At 47.2% G+C, this 16,621-nt stretch overlaps 1 pseudogene across 1 annotated transcript in view; it reads right to left on the bottom strand.

Annotated features, from left to right (window-relative positions):
- LOC311238052 (beta-1,4-galactosyltransferase 2-like) overlaps positions 1-16,128 on the bottom strand; it is a 28,843-nt pseudogene extending 12,715 nt beyond the window's left edge. Inside the window, exons 1-2 of the transcript in view lie at positions 15,601-16,128; positions 15,289-15,435 (exon numbers count right to left, since the gene is read on the bottom strand). The product of the transcript in view is annotated as a beta-1,4-galactosyltransferase 2-like (transcript). The remainder of the gene's footprint in view (positions 1-15,288; positions 15,436-15,600) is intronic.
- Between the last annotated feature and the right edge of the window lie 493 nt (positions 16,129-16,621).

The following is a 16,621-nucleotide window of genomic DNA, read 5'->3' as shown; positions in this document are numbered from 1 at the left end:
AGAGATCCCGTTTTTGTTATACTGTTCTCACCTATTTTTTGTGTTGGATTTACACTTTGGATTACCGTATTGTTTTTTCTCTGGACTCTGCTACTGTGTATATTACACCGAAGATCAAGTCACTTGGATATTTATTTGGATCAGTCACCTCTCTGTTTCTGTTGTGCGCTGGGCTAACTCAGATTTATCTCTCTCTCCGTTTCCACCTGGAGTGAAAGCTGGGAGGATCTGCAGAGCGGCTTCAGACGTCACAAGCTAATTCCTCACCACCACCTACTGGGAGAATCTGCAGAGCCGCAACAATCTTCACTTGCCAGATTCCCCGTTTGTTCTGTTGCTCAACCTAATTCAATCTTGTGACTCTGAGAATAAATACGCCCTTGCTTTGGCTAACTCTGAAACAACTCTCTCTGTGCCGTTGCGCTTGAGGTCGGTTACAAACCCTAACACTCTTGAAAGACTGAAATGGGTTTAGGTAGCCTACATGTTAACTCTTTCCAATTACCTGTAGGTTACATGATTCCTATGATAAAAATAAATACTGTTTACTTCATAGTTAGGCCATAACTTTCTTTTTAATATTTTCATCTTTTTGAATTCCATAGAGGCATTTCAAAGGTAATAGGCCTATCATGCTTTTCCAATGTTATTCCTGCTCTACCACTGCACAGCAATTAGGCATTTTTCTTTCTAAAAGTGGTTACCAGTGGTTGCAAGCAGACAAACACAAACATGCTGTGCAAGGCCTCTATTCCAAGCACGTTTGAATATATAAGTGCTATTCAAATGTTCTAAATTCCATAGACAATGTTTTGTACAGCTTATTGAGGCACTAACAACTTGTAGCCACTGGTGGTCACTATTTCCACATGTTTCAACTTGGGCGACAGCTAACTGTAAATGTTTTTTTTTTCTTTTTTTTTTTACATAAGCTGGCAACCAGCCAGTACAACTATGAGGGAGTCCCTACCTCCCTGTTGTATATCCATACATATTGACTGACCATGTTTGCAATTGTTGTTTTTTTTTTGTTTGATTTCTTTTCCTTTGGCCGGCGAAATCATGCAACTCATTAACGCAACGCATGACATCCAAGATGCAGTACTAATCAATGCTGTGGAACTCAGATCTATGGAATGTGAGGGGGAGGATGGTGCGTTTCTCTCAGCGCAGGAGAAAGAAGATAACGAATATGCACCAGGGCCGTACTCCCCACAGCAGGGCCACGCTGTTCCTGGGGCCCCACCCCATCTGGGGGCCCCATCCCCACAGCAGGGTGATTTATGTCTTCCAGCTGGCACTCACTACAACATATCTCTCTCTCTCTCTCCCACGTACACCTGTACCCCTCTCCTTTGTGGTTTCTCAGGGGGGGGTTCTCCGTCTCTGTGCCAAACCAATGCCTGCCGTCCCTACTGCTCCAGAGAGAGGAAGCTGAGCCCAGCTGACTCACTGCACCAGAGAGAGGCGGATGCAGCTGACCCCAGCTGACCGTACTGCTCCAGAACTGAGAGGCAAAGACCATACCAGCCTGCTTCACTCTACAGCTACTGACCACCACCCGGCTATGGGACAGCAACCTTATCACTAGCCAAAGAAGATAAAGATCTAAGAGACAGTTCTAGCAATCAAAGCTGCCATTCACCAGCAGGCTTTTAGAGGAAAAGACAGTTAGCTTGTTTCAGTTGTGAAACAAACCAAGAACAATGCGAAAGAAGAAGACCAACTAGGACGACCGGGAGAACCATCGGACTGGACCGGCCCGGGGGTATTGGATGGCGGAGGGGAGGGGGACCTGCCACCTGAGATTCTACAAATGATAAGGCGAGTTAAAACACACACTACAGACAATATATATACTGAACTTTGTTTGGAGTCTATTGCTGTCAAAATTAAGATGTTTTAGCAAATTGAGTATTGAGGGGTATTGGGATGATTTTGTTTTGATCACTATGATGGATTGGAATGTGGTGTCAAGGAGGCCCAGCCAAGCGTCATGTTTTGTTTTGTCACATGTAGGCCACATGTTATCTGTTCATGCTCGCTCTACTGTAATAGTTTTGTCAAAATGTGTTTGTTTTTGAATACGTTTGTATAAGGACATGCATTTTTCTGCAAGATACTGGTTTTTGTGTTTTGTGATTCTATCTTTCCAGCCTGGTGAAGAGCTTGGAGAAATATGTTTTCCACCTGGACACTGTATGAATCCACCTTTGACCACCCAGACTTGGACACTGTATTCTGAATCCATCGACCACCAGAGACAGTCACCTGTCAACTGGGGCACCTGTCATCTGGTAGTATAGAATCCATGTTCTGATTCCGAGGATTGTGTGTAAGTCTTCTCACCACACAAGATACATTGAACATTTGCAGAGAGACACGAACGTCATAATGACGCATCGCTCATCAAGATGAGATGAGGGTGAGATTAGCGCCTCTCTCCGACAAGTGGCATGCCAACGCCCCTACGTCATCTAAGGGGTGATCAACTGTCGGGAGGATAACGATGCAAACAGTACCACGTTTTCTTTTTTTTCTGTTTTTTCATTTGCTTTCATGATTTTCTTTTTGACATTTTTAATTTGTAATTTTTCTTATGATTGTTCCTTTTTGATTCTACCTAAGACTACAACATTTTACAATTACCTGCTTAGAATTATCGTGCTACTTTCTGCCAAGTATGAAATTGTGATGTATTGATGTTGATTGATTTGATGTTCTGCATAGTGTCTTGAGACTGTGGTTTAGTGATATTGATGGTTGAAATTACCAGGATGTGCCAAAAATGGCACAAAGTGGGGTAATGTGAAGTGTAATTTCACATCCCCCTCCTCCTCCCTCCACCTCCTCCTCCTCCACCTCCTCCCCCCTCCACCTCCTCCTCCACCTCCACCTCCACCTCCACCTCCACCTCCTCCTCCACCTCCTCCTCCTCCCCCTTCTCTCTTTGTGAAGTCATGATTTCTGTTTAAAGACAGGGCACCCATTCATCTGGCCTGATAAGTTTGTCAAGGTCAGCACCGGCTAGAAGCCCTTTTTGGAGCCTCCCAAGAATGCATCGAAGGAGGCGTCTCTATTCCACTGTGTTAAAACACATGACACTTTTGCTTTTTGTCACTTTTACTCTGCCAGACCTGTGATATGCACTCTGACAGACTAGAAGTCTGTCCGTACGGACGTAGGCCTACTGTATATTTTATTTTCCAATAAACCTGTATTCATTTAACGTGAGTATTCCAGCTGTCTTTTATCTCCTGTTTCATTATTTCAGAATACCTGATTCGCAGTGTGACACTGTTTTAGGCTGCTGGATGTCCGTGGAGAACCTGGTGGTTTGCACGCTCATAAGGCCAATATCTTGTCTCTGTATTTTACTTAAGCATCCCTGGAGACGTCAAAATCCACCACAGCTCCATTATACTTTTAGTCAGGGGAGTGTCATGGTTTCTCCATAGAGATCCATTATACTTTTAGTCAGGGGAGTGTCATGGTTTCTCCACAGAGCTCCATTATACTTTGTCAGGGAAGTGTCATGGTTTCTTCATAGAGCTCCATTATACTTTTAGTCTGGAGTGTCATGGTTTATCCATAGAGCTCCACTATACTTTTAGTCAGGGGAGTGCCATGGTTTCTCCAGAGCTCCATTATACTTTTAGTCAGGGAAGTGTCATGGTTTCTCCATAGAGCTCCATTATACTTTTAGTCAGGGGAGTGCCATGGATTCACTTGGCTGTTGGCTGTTTGCCTATCACACGTTAGCTCCCCTGCTATCTGAAGGACATTGAGTTGTTTAGGAACTGCATATCTCAATAGCCAGTAGGTATGAGCCCGAATTACACAAGATAAGATCCTTTATTGATCCCCTTGGGGGAAATTAGGGCATCATAGCAGCATGGGGGAGGGGAGTTACAGGTATAGGCAGGGTAATGGATGAAAGACATAAATATAGGGCAATACAATTAAATCTGAATATAAATATTTTAGAAAAAGAAACTGTGTAAACAATATAATTTATTCAGAATATAAAAATATGAGAAAAATTAGAGACTGTCTTATTCTTATTGTCTTAATGTCAACATAGCTCTCCCTCCTGAGACACTGTCTTATTCTTATTGTCTTAATGTCAACATAGCTCTCCCTCCTGAGACACTGTCTTATTCGTATTGTCTTAACGTTCCCCGTACCGACGTACCGTATACGGTACACCACGCCCGTGCGTCGCGGCACTTTGCTCTCGTCTGTCGACTCTGCAGGCTGCATTTTTCACTGTTCATCCAATAAACCGCTCAAAAGTAAAATGTGCCGCCTTTTCGATCACCACCACACTCAACCATTTGCGTGCTTCGGGCTCCAGTTACAAGACGATATATCCGGCGAGTGTCATTTGAAAGCGTTTCGTCAAATGACCATTTCCGGTTCTGAACGGTCCTGAACTGACCAATCACCATTGTTACACTCTATCGCCCTCCAGGTCCCCTCGATCACTTCACAGATGAGCTGGACATGCTTCTAAGCTCCTTACCGGAAGATGGTACCCCACTCCTTCTATTGGGCGACTTCAACCTGCCTGACTCATCTCAGTCGGTCCCAGTGGTCTCCCTCCTACAACAATTTGACCTGACTCCCACTGCCATGCCTCCCACCCACAAAGCAGGCAACTCCTTGGATCTCATATTTTCCCGTAACTCCAGCATCATTAACACCACGGTAACTCCCCTACATGTATCTGACCATTCCTTCATATCCTTCTCACTAACTCTCATGCTTAACCGAAAAGTCTTCACCCCAACTCAAACCGTCTCACTCAGACGCAACCTGCCCTCCCTATCCCCCTCCACCCTCTCCTCTGACATAATATCCGCTCTACCTTTGAGTGACACCTTCTCTGCTCTCCCCACAGAGATGGCAACCTCCACCCTCCTCTCAGCCCTTGCAACCTCCTTCGACAAGCTCTGTCCCCTCGTTGAGAAACCTGCCCGCCGTTCCCCACCCAGTCCATGGCTGACGGATGCAGTGAGAGAACAAAGACAGGTCCTGAGAGCGGCTGAGAGGAAGTATAGAAAGTCACGCCTCACTGCTGACATCGACACATATCACAACCTCTTGTTAACATTCTCCAAAACCATTACTAATGCCAAAGCTTCTTTCTTTCACCATAGGATCGAGGCCTCTGCCAAGAATCTTCGCAAACTGCATGCTACCATGTCCTCCCTCCTCACTCCCCCCCACCTCCTCCTCCCTCATCTTTTTCTGCCGAAGACTTTGCGATCTTCTTTGAGGAAAAAGTGGAGAACATCCGCAGCTCCTTCTCCCAACCCCCACCCATTCCAAACGCTGAATCGAGAACCTCATCCTTCACTCTGTCATCTTTCTCTCCCATTACAGAAGCCGAGACCCTGACACTGGTAACGTCGAACCGTCCGACCACATGCCAGCTGGACCAGCTACCCTCCCCACTCCTCCAGACCATAGCACCGGACATCCTCCCATTCCTAACTGCAACCATCAACTCCTCACTCAACTCGGGGGTGGTCCCCACCTCCCTAAAACAAGCCAGAGTCACGCCCCTCATAAAAAAACCAACCCTGAACCCCACCGTCATAGCCAACTATCGCCCTGTCTCTCTTCTCTCCTTCCTTTCTAAAACACTTGAACGTGCTGTATCCAACCAACTTACTGCTTATCTCTTACAGAATGACCTCCTAGACCCCAATCAGTCTGGCTTCCGGACTGGCCACTCCACAGAAACGGCCCTCATTGCGGTCACAGAGGCACTTCACTTAGCAAAAGCGAAAGGCCTCTCCTCTGTCCTGATTCTCCTAGATCTATCTGCAGCCTTCGACACAGTCAACCATCAGATCCTCCTCGCGGCCCTCGCAGGAATGGGAGTGGCTGGATCTGCGCTGACATGGCTGACATCATACCTCAATGACCGCTCCTACCAAGTGTCATGGAGAGGGACTCTGTCGGCCACCCGCCCCCTCCGGACGGGTGTCCCCCAGGGCTCGGTCCTAGGACCCCTTCTCTTCTCCCTCTACACTAAATCACTGGGTAACATTATCACATCTCATGGCTTCTCATATCATTGTTATGCCGATGATACTCAACTCTTCCTCTCCTTCCCTCCCTCAGATATCCACGTCTCTGAGCGGATCTCGGCCTGTCTGTCCGACATCTCCGCCTGGATGACGACCAACCACCTCAAACTGAACCTAAGCAAAACAGAATTGCTCCACCTGCCGGCCAAATCCTCCCCCCTGACCGACCTCTCCATCACAGTCGAGAATGCAGCTGTGACCGCGTCGCCGACCGCCAAGAACCTTGGTGTTGTCCTCGACGACCAGTTGAACTTCTCTGCTCACATCGCAGCGACAACCAGAACCTGCAGATTCCTCCTGAGCAACGTCAGAAGGATACGCCCCTTCCTGACAAAAGAAGCCACCCAACTCCTCGTCCAATCAACAGTCATCTCCCGCCTCGACTACTGCAACGCACTGCTAGCTGGCCTCCCGGCCACTGCCACCAAGCCTCTTCAACTCATTCAAAATGCAGCGGCCCGCCTGATCTCAAACCTACCGAAGTCAGCCCATGTCACCCCACTTCTTAGGGACCTGCACTGGCTCCCCATTGCTGCACGTATCCGCTTCAAGGCCCTCGACCTAGCATACCGTGCGGCAAAGGGAACCGCTCCCGCCTACCTCCGGTCAATGGTCTCTAACTACACACCCTCAAGACCCCTACGCTCTGCGTCTTCTGGCCGCCTCAGATCTACTCCTATCCAAGCTCCCGGAGGGTCATCAAAGAGAAGCCGCCTATTCTCAGTCCTTGCCCCACAATGGTGGAATGAACTACCCATCCCAGTTAGGACAGCCGAATCCCGTCCAATCTTTCGCCGTCGACTAAAGACTCACTTCTTCAACCATTATCTGAAATGATAAAAAAAAAAAAAAAAAAAAAAAAAAAATCTAACCCCGACTAACCTTAATGTCATGCACTTGTCCTAATAAACTAACCTACACTGTAACACGCAACACTTTGATGAACATTGTTACTCAGCTGATACCCTTCTTGCTGTCTTGTCGCACAGAACTTGTAAGTCGCTTTGGATAAAAGCGTCAGCTAAATGACTAAATGTAAATGTAAATGTAAATGATGGCGAAAATGATTGATCACCGTTGTAGCCAAGGAGCGTCCACTCTGAAAGCGACCCCAGACGGGCGGGTGAGAGTGGGGGAAGGTGGGGAAAGTTGACGAAGAAGACCTTTGTTCCGATTCAAGCGTCAGAATGAATGGAAATGGACGGCCATTTTGGATAATCACGCTGTATCTTTACCGGTACACACATTACAAAAACCTTTCTAAAAAACTAATTTTCGCTGGGATTTTTATAAACTTTGGACTGTATGACTATATGACTTCATGCTATGGAAATGTTGTGTTTTCCAGCTCCTACCTCTCATCTGCAACTCAAAAAGTCAACACAAAAGTAAGGAGAAAATATTTTATTTCAGTGTGTTCAAACCTCTGTTTCTCTAATACATTAGCACTCAAAGAGATTTTTCTTTATTGCTTTAGCAACTTCAGAATGTTACCTTTCAAAAAGACCAGACTCGTGCATGTGCTATAAGTATAAAGTATAAAGCTAAGCTTTGCAAAAAAGGTATGCAAATCATTTTAGTTTTCTGCAAAATGGGGGGTAAGTTAAGGGGTTGTCAACATAGCTCTATGAGAAGACCAAAACCTACAATGCTTTTCTCCTACGTACTCTCTCTCTCCCCGCTCTCTCTATCTCTATCTCTATCTATCTCTCTCTCTTTCTCTATATGTCTCTCTTTCTCGCTCTCTCTCTTTCTCGCTCTCTCTCTTTCTCGCTCTCTCTCTCTCTCTCTCTCTCTCTCTCTCTCTCTCTCTCTCTCTCTCTCTCTCTCTCTCTCTCTCTCTCTCTCTCTCTCTCTCTCTTTCACTCTGTTGTTCTCAAAAAGCATGCCATGCCTTTCCGCTGGAAACCACTTCTACCGCATGTACACATGCACGCTTGCACACACACACACACACACACACACACACACACACACACACACACACACACACACACACACACACACACACACACACACACACACACACACACACACACGCACACACATACATCATTTTGCTTTCAATCTCGCCTCATGCCTTTTCTCACTTTCTCTACTCTGGCATGACCTCCAGTTACCAGCTGTGTGTGTGTGTGTGTGTGTGTGTGTGTGTGTGTGTGTGTGTGTGTGTGTGTGTGTGTGTGTGTGTGTGTGTGTGTGTGTGTGTGTGTGTGTGTGTGTGTGTGTGTGTGTGTGTGTGTGTGTGTGTGTGTGTGTGTGTGTGTGTGTGCAAGCGTGCATGTGTGCAAGCGTGCATGTGTGCAAGCGTGCATGTGTACATGCGGTAGAAGTGGTTCCCAGCGGAAAGGCATGGCATGCTTTTTGAGAATGTAGTAACTTCCTAGCTTTAACTCCTACTCTGCGTTGTGATTTAAACCTTACAAAGCTTCTTAGAAGAACTACTCTTTCCAAATGCAGATAACCACTGTTTAATCTGGTTTCTGCTTACCCAGAGAGAAAATACGGCGCGGCCGTTGAAATGAAGCGAGATCTGAGCAGTTTGAAAAGAACCCGTTTTTAATGAAAAAGGATTTCAATTAGATGTTACAAAAGAAATAATGTGCAATGAAATATACGAGTTGCATCCTCTATGCCGGAGGTTCGTAGAATTTCAGGCTAAATTCTCAATAAAAAGATCTGTCTAAAAACATGTCTCGTGTCTCGTCTCCGATCTGCTGCGTCCGTCTCTCTCTGCTGCAGGGCCCTCAATATCTAGTGGAGAAAAAGGGTGTGTTTGTTGCTTCCTGGGTCTGTGGGTTGTTTCTGTGTCTCTCCTGGCGAGGAGTTTTGGCTATATCCAATTTAGGCTCCGCCTCTAATTTTACGGCAAGCGGGCGTTTCCAAAACTCGCCTCGAGCGTTTCTATTGGAGAACACTTCTTCTCAGCTCTCATTGGCTGACTCGCTACAATGACGTTTTGAACTAATTTAGGTCACGGAGTGGCCAAATGGTCTTCTCTTTGATCAACTGCTGCTTTGTTTTTAGCAGAGACAATCTGGCGTCTCTCAAGGCAGTTTCTTTGTATTCAAATTATTTGGACCATTTGCCTAGGGCCCTGGGTTGTAAAATCACCCATGTTTATTGACTTTCCCAGGAAGATCAGACGAGACACTATCTCTCACTCAATCAGCATCTGCCTGCTTCAACACCCCTTTTAGGAAGTCTTGAGCCAAGCAGCTGCGTTTTCAAATCAGCGATGCGTCTCGTTTCTTTTGTTTATAGAGGTAGAGGAGCAAGGGAAAATAGTGAATGTATTTTACCTGTTGGTGTTTTTGCCATTCTGCTTTGTTGTACATATACACAGTTTGCTTTCTGACGGAAATCTACCACAGTTCCCCGGTTTGGGGATTAATGATCCCCAATATACTTGTTAGTATTTTCTCAAACAAACTGTTTACAATTACCTTAACCTTACTGTTTAGCCTAATTTCCTCAGAGCCAAACCTTTCCAGAATCCTTCTGACTCATTTTCCATATTTGTTAGTATCAATTGCTTTCAACACCCACATTAGCTCCCTCCTCCACTGACCGACTATGAATCCATTTTTGTTTACACAGTTCTCTATTCACTCACACCGTTTAACAATTTCCACTCATTTGCCGGTTATACACAATGTATCAGTTATATCAATTTCACTTCAGTCTAGGTCCGTCCCTTTATACAAAAAGATGATCGTACCAATTACCAGGTTTAGACTATACTTATGTGTTTTTTAACCAAATGTGTCTGTTTTGTGCAATTCACTCTGAAAGAAAAGACCTTACATTGCATTTACTATCTAAACATTTCTAAAAAAGGAGAGAGCTCAGCTAATGAAAAATGAAAAATTAATATGTACACGCCCTCTCCAAGGCCTATCAGTTACACTATCCCTTCTTTCGCCTATGTATACCGTTTAGGCTTCTGGATGACTCGTTTTGGTCGAGTATCTTGTTCCGGGCTTGTGCTAAGCACTGGTTCCTCCGGTTCTTCTGGTACCTTCTCCAAGTCCACAGAGGAGAAATTATTATGTTCCAATTCATAATCTTCTCCTCTATCTGGTTCCTGTAAAAAACCTTCATCTTCTACTGGTGGCCAATCGTGGCCCCCTCGGTCTGGCTCGCCATAATCATCCGGGTCTTCCCCATCGTTTGGGGTTAGCGCCGCCTTCACTTCGCCTTCGTGTAACGGTTGCGACGCCCCGGTTTTACCGTCAAGGTCTTGTGGTTCAGGTTCCCATTCTTGGTCCGTATTACTTGCTTTTACACAATGAGTAACGTGAAACCACATAGGCGATCCTTGAATTTGTAAAGCCCTCTCGGTGGCTCGAACGACTTTGTATGGCCCTTCTCGTCTCGCGCCAAACCACTTGCGTCTAAATACTTTTACATAAACGTAGTCGCCTGGTATGATTTGAGGTGTAGTCTGCCTATTCACCTCCTCCCCGGTTTCATGCTCCTGTCTACTGGAGACATGAACCAGAATACTTTTGTGTATCTTTGACATGTATTTTACGTACTCACGCATGTCGTTGTCCAGGATGTCCAAACTCGGACCTTTGCCTGACGCGCGCAAACCTGGTACTACCATGCAGCGACCTAACATCATTTCGTGCGGTGTCAGACGCAGACCGCGAATTTCGCTCGAACGACAAGCCATCAAAGCTAAAGGGAGAGCGTTTAGCCAATTCAAGCCTGTGTGTTGACAGATCTTTACCAATTTGTTTTTTAGTGTCCCGTTCATGCGTTCCACCAACCCCTGGCTCTGCGGATGATAAACGGCCCCCAATCGCTGTTTTATGCCTAAGTGTTGGAGTATTAAACGTACAGTTTTGTCGACAAACTCTTTTCCATTGTCGCTGCTGATCCTGTCCATTAAACCAAACCGGGGACATACCTCCTGGCATAGGAACTTAGCCACAGATGCTGCATCCTTGTGCCGGGTGGCGCACGCCTCCACCCACCTTGAAAAACGACAGACAACGACAAGAATATATCTCTTCTGATTAATGGGCTTAATCATGTCAATGTAATCAATTACAAGGTCTCGCATTGGGCCATTGGGCGTGGGGATATGTCCTGGTGACACACTAATCCCCTTACGTATATTGTTTTTCAAACATATTACACACCTCTGTAACACATGATCAATTTGACTGATCAAATCTGGCGCCCAAAAGCCATATTCTCTGATTTTTCTCCTTACCTCTCCTTTATGCGCATGGCAAAAGTCGTGCGCCGTGTGGATCAGCAGTCCGACCAGGCCAGCAGGAGCCACCACAAATCCACCGGCGTCGCGCCACAAACCTGAATCATCCTGACAAGCTCCCCTGGTTATCCAGAGGTTCCGTTCTACCTGACTAGCCTCCTCCTGGAAAGTCAAAACATCTTTGTAGGTTATCTTGTCCTCTAACTCAACTCCGTGTGTGATAACCAATACCTTGCCTGCTCTGTCAGCACCTGTCACTTCCTTGGCAGCTTCGTCTGCTCTTCTGTTTCCTCGAGATATCTTTGACTCGTCAGACTGGTGGGCAGCACACTTGATTATCGCAATCCGCTTTGGTTTCATAATTGCTTCTAACAATCGTTTAATCTGACTACAATGTTTTATGGCGCTTCCGTCAGCTTTCTTAAAACCTCGCCCTTTCCACACTGTTCCATGTAAAAATGCGGTACCGTGGGCATAACTGCTATCGGTATGAATATTCACAGTTCTGCCCTCTGCCATGTTACATGCTTCCGTCAGTGCGACCAACTCTGCTAATTGGGCCGAACAAGGTTGTGATAATGCTTCGGCTTTTTCTACCACAAATCCTTCGCCCTGTGACCTTACCACGGTGTAACCTGCTTTTAGTCCCTCGCCAACACGATAACAAGAGCCGTCAGTCCACAACTCCAGATCTGGACTGTCAAATGGAAATGCCTGCAAGTCTGCTCTGAGTTTAGAGTACCTCTCGACTTCGACTAAACAGTCGTGGGGTTCTCCATCCTCAGGCGTAGGGATGTCAGCTGCCGGGTTCGTTATGGAACACCTGACCAGCGTCACGTCTTCCTGTTCCAAAAGTCTGTAGTAGTGTTTAATGCGAGGCATCGTTAGTGCATATTTACCGGACTCCAACAGACTCTTTAAGTCATGCCTCACCATGATATCCACTGGATATCCCATCATAATACTTGCGGCTTTTTCGTACATCGTATACACTCCAGCCATTTCTCGGTAGCATGGAGCCATCCCCATCTCTACTTCCGAGTAGGCAATTGAGTAGTACGCCATCGGCTGCGGTCGCGCCCCCACCCCTGTGTTCTGGGCCAACACCGCACACGCCTGCTTCTGATCTGGTGAAGAAGAGACGTATAGTATGAATTTCTTGGTATAGTTAGGCAACGCCAAGGCCGGCGCCTCTAACAGTCGGGACTTGATTGTTTCGAATGCCCGTGAGCCCTCTTCGGTCCATACCACTTTACTGCTCAGTTTATCAACGCCCGTTTCTTTCAGCATCTCTCTCAATGGTTTCACTATTTCCGTATAGTTCTCGACCCACGGAGAGCTGTACCCCATTATACCCAGAAATCCCATTAGCTGTCGTACCGTCACAGGCTTGGGTGCCGTCCTTATGGCCACCAAATGTTCTTCTGAAATAGCCCGATGGCCCTGTGAAATTGTTTGTCCTAAATAGATCACTTTAGGTTTACAATATTGCAACTTTTTCAACGACACTTTATGGCCGTTTTCCGCCAACAGTTGCAACAGTTTCACGGAATCGCGATGACATGTTTCCTGATCGTCCGTGCACAGTATCAGATCATCCATGTACTGAATGACCCTAGAGGTCATGACTTTATCCAACCCCTCTAAATCCTCCCTTAGGATTTTGTTGAATATGTGTGGCGAATGCTTTAGTCCCTGCGGGATCCTAGTATACTCATAATATTCATCCTTATAAGTAAACCCAAAAAAATGCTGGCACTCCTCGCTCAAGGGCACACTAAAATATGCACTACACAAATCTATAACTGTATAGTACTCAGCTTTCGACGGGATAAATGTCAATAGCACATGGGGGTCGGGGACATCGGACGGATAGTCAAGTAACACCTCGTTGATAGCTCTTAGATCATGCACCAGCCGGTAAGAGGTATCCGGCTTCTCCACGGGTAGCAACGGCGTGTTGCTCCGGGGATCAGTTGTTTTCCGTAAGACTCCTGCAGCTAAAAGTCCTTTAATTTGTGGCTCGATTCCAGCTACTGCTTTCTCCTTCAATGGATACTGTTTCTTCCAAGGCAGGGTGGCCCCAGGTCTAAGCTCCACCTTCACAGGTTGAGCGGACTTGATTAGTCCAATGTCAGTGCTGTTCTTTGCCCACAGCGTCTCAGGCACCGCCTCCATCATGTCCTCTTGGAGGCTTGATGCATTAGGGAGTTCTCCCAGTGTCTCTTGGGATAATTGCACAGTTTGGGGACGACCCATCCCTGTGCCTTGAACCATGATCTTAATAAACCTTTTATCAGGGCTCATCCAGATCCGTTTGTTTTCTTTCATCTGTTCAAATTCTATCCCTTCAGCTTTTTTCATCATTTCGCCTATGTGTTGTTGATCACATGAGCTGATTACCTTCAAAGTCACATGGGGAACACTATCCATAATGCCGTGCTCTTTACGCAGATATTTGCTCCGTGCAATATGTAACGCTGCTCCCTGTGGCCCCAATATGATATTGGTAGCATTCAGCTGTACTTTGTCAGGTTGCACCCTCAGCCACTCCTTAGTCTGTGACGAGTTTGCATCTCTATGATACTGCAGAGTGCAGTGATAGGGGGTCTTTGGATCCCTGGCTTCAGGCATATTGGCAGTGATAAATTTCTCCCATTGTAAGGCGGGGCCAAGTAGCTCTTGGTCCAATCCCCCTAGACAATAGATCTCTGGTGGTTGACTTTCAATTCGTTGTACCATCTGATAGTACTGGTCTTCTCGTTCGGCTATCACGCAACCCTCCGCAGTACATTTAATGTCCATCCCCAGTAACCCCAGCCCATCTCGGCCGAGTAAGTTAATAGGTGTGCTCTCCGAGACCAGCACAGGGAGAGTCGCTTCCCTGCCTTGATATCTCAGAGTCACAGGTTCGGTAACAGCCGTCAGCTGGTTTACTCCCTCAAATCCAATTGTCCGTACATATCGACCGGACAAGGTTAGGTGCGTCGCGTCTTGGGGTTGTACTACCGTGTAGGCCGCGCCGGTGTCTGTCATCATCTCGACAGATTTGTCATTCACCGTTACGCACACAATAGGCTCCTCCCTTAAAGACGACACTGACAGCTGACACCTCCCCATTGGACTCTCTGGGCCTCTTCATAGTGGTTCATCTGGCCCTCTTGCTGGATTTACCGGGCCATTGTTCTCATTCCGGTCTTGGACTCGGGGTTGACCTTGGCCTTGCCAAGTTCTTTCCTGGTCTCCCTCTCTGGGTTGACAAGCCTGTCCACACTCCCGTGAGATATGTCCAGTCTCCCCACACGCACAACACACCATCTTCCGCACCGGGAATCCATTCGGATTCCGGTTTCTGCCTCCACCTTTCGGTCATGGTTGCCACCCTCTCGACCTCTGTTGTTGGTCTGGCGCATAACCCCCCTGTGTTCCCACTTGAGCCCGTCTCTGTCCCTGTGGTTCCCCTTCATAGCCTGTCCCATCTCTTGGTTGTGGGGCCTGGACTAAGGCTTGAAGGTATTCCACTACCTTTACTACCTCGGTTGGCTGTTGGTACATGATCTTACGTTGTTGCTCTGTATCCTTCTCCTTTGCTCTTTGCTCTTTTTTCCGATACAGTTCAACGTAATGCTCTATTTGATCTATATATAATTCCAGCGCCATCTTTGACAATGACACCACCTTGGCCAATTTCTGTCTTACCTCTATGGGGAGGCCGTTTTCAATCTTGGTTCTTAACTGGGCTTCATGCATAGGGTCAAGTCCCGCCTCCTGACCAGTTGTGTTCTTCCACGCGGAATAGGCTTGTTGTACGTATTGCCTGGGGTGCCCTGTTGTCTCCAAAGTACCAATCGGAATTTGGTCTGCGTGCAGTCTCATTGGATAGGCTTCTCGTAGGGCCGCCCACGTTACTCCCCTGTACGCTGTGAACAGGTCCGCATCATGCGCTCCAGTCCCCACATGGCCATGCAGGCGAGCCGTCTCCAGTATCCTTTCCATGCCGTCTTTTCCCATCATGGTTGTCAATATCTTCTTGACATCCCCCATTGCCATTTCTGTGCCAACCATCACCTCCTCCAGTTTGGCAATCCAAGGATTGGCCCCATTCTGGAGGGGCGGCAATTTCTCAGTCACCTGTGTCATGTCCGACACCTTCAGGGGGTGATATTCCAGGTCCTGTCCTCTTATTATTATAGGAGCCATGCGGATAGGGGCTTGCTTGTTTTTCGTCTGTGATCTTGTCTGTCTTCTCTCCCTTACACGCTCTTGTACCTGCAAGAGGGCCTCTTGCTTCTCTCCTCTTTTGTCTTGCAGGGCCATTTGCTTTCCCTCAATGCCAGCCCGCGTCCTCATGAACGTATGATATTCCTCCCCCTCCGCTTCCATGGCCGCATGGTCGGGTTTTTGTCCAGCTAGGACCACTTGATCTTTGTCCAAAGCCATGAGCCCCTGCTCTATCTCCGTCAGATCGTCTTTTATCCGTGTCATCTGCCCCCCAAGTATGATGTCGATAGTCTCCAGCTCCTCACCTGCTGCATCTATAGTCACAAGCTGTGGTATTGTGAGACCAATCTTGGGACTGCCAGGTGCTACCCCCTTGTGGGCCTGGGGTTGGGGGGAGGTAAACTGCTGGGGGGGAATGAGCTCTCGATATATAGTACGGGGCGTAGGAGTTGGGGGGCTTTGGGGGTACTCCAGCTGGTGGACAGGCTCTCTCTGGTAGTCTCTCTGGTGGTCATACTCTCTCTGAGGCTGACCGTGGGCCTTCTTCACCCTTTCCCACTCTTTCTCTTTTAACATTGCCTCATAGCCTTCCTTATTCTTTCTTTCAGCTGCTTGTATCACTCTTGTTCGCTCTGTCAGCTCTTCTATCCTTTCCCTTGGTCGTGGGGTGGTTGCATACTCTCTGACTGACCCAGTCTGGGCTGACCTGTCTGGTCGCCGTGAGGCGGCCACACCCTCTCTGTCTGACCAATTCCAGTCTGACCTATCTGGTTGCCTAGCTGTCAGCTGAATAGATGTCTTTGCTTGTCCCTTCTCTTGGTTCCCCAGATCATCTGTCAACTGGTAAGGGCTTATCATCTATAATAAAGGTAGGATGGGGTATATTGTCTCCCCCTTCCTACTGACATATGGCGGGGGTGCTAAAGCTCCCTCAATTCTTTCCTGTTGGGCCATAAGATAGGAGGCTGAGGTGGGTGAGGCTAACTGCACTGCACTTTGGGCGGTGACAGGTGTTGTCTCAGGGGCCAGGGGAGTTATGGTGACCTGGACTACCCCCTCTACAGGTTTG

Source organism: Notolepis coatsorum (assembly GCF_963971535.1).
Source record: "Notolepis coatsorum genome assembly, chromosome: 12".
Lineage (NCBI taxonomy): Eukaryota > Metazoa > Chordata > Actinopteri > Aulopiformes > Paralepididae > Notolepis > Notolepis coatsorum.
This window is presented reverse-complemented; position numbering and strand designations above follow the sequence as displayed.